Genomic DNA, 727 nt, shown 5'->3' on the forward strand with positions numbered 1-727 from the left:
AGGAAGTGGCCAGAGGTGCAGAGGACTAACTGAGTCACAGTGTGAGGTAGGGGAGGTCCAGGGTGGCCACTCTGATAGTGTGGCTTTTATAAAACCCAGCAGGGAAAGAAATTGAAATTCCAGAGCAGCAGTGTTTGAGCTCAGAAAAGTCACATATATCTGGTTGGTTGGTTTGTTTGTTTTTTGATATTGAGAATCGAACTCACAACTTCACACTTTCAAGACAAGAGTTTATGCCGCTGAGCTAAATCCTGGGCTCCTATCTGTTTTTTGAGACAGGGTCTCACTCTGTAATTCAGGTTGGTCTCAAACTCACTCTGTGGCCGGTCTTCCCTTAAAGTCAAGGCTGCCTCAGCCTCCCAAATGTTAGGGTTACAGGTGTGCACCACCCCACACAGCTCTGAAATGTTCTTGAGGATTTCTGATTTCCTTCAATCATTTGACTTGGAGGGCAGGCGACCCAGCCCCAGCTTTGGGAGGTCCCAGATGAGCCCACGTTGCTGCTGGCAGCAGAAGAGAGCCAGTGGCTCTGAAAACAGCAAGGGCATGGCATCACAGGGGCCAAAAGGACCCTTGTCACTGCTCTGTCCCTTCTCATGACTCTTATCTCCTCCATCCACTCCGTGTCCTCAGGGGTCCCCGAGAAGCAACCCACCCTCTGCTGGGATCCTGCTCCTAATAGGATGGCAGGCTGGGGTACTAAGGGACCCTCCCTATGCTAGCGGCT

The sequence above is a fragment of the Cavia porcellus genome, unplaced genomic scaffold, assembly GCF_034190915.1.
Source record: "Cavia porcellus strain 051 isolate PalLab524CR breed Dunkin Hartley unplaced genomic scaffold, mCavPor4.1 scaffold_6, whole genome shotgun sequence".
Classification (NCBI taxonomy): domain Eukaryota; kingdom Metazoa; phylum Chordata; class Mammalia; order Rodentia; family Caviidae; genus Cavia; species Cavia porcellus.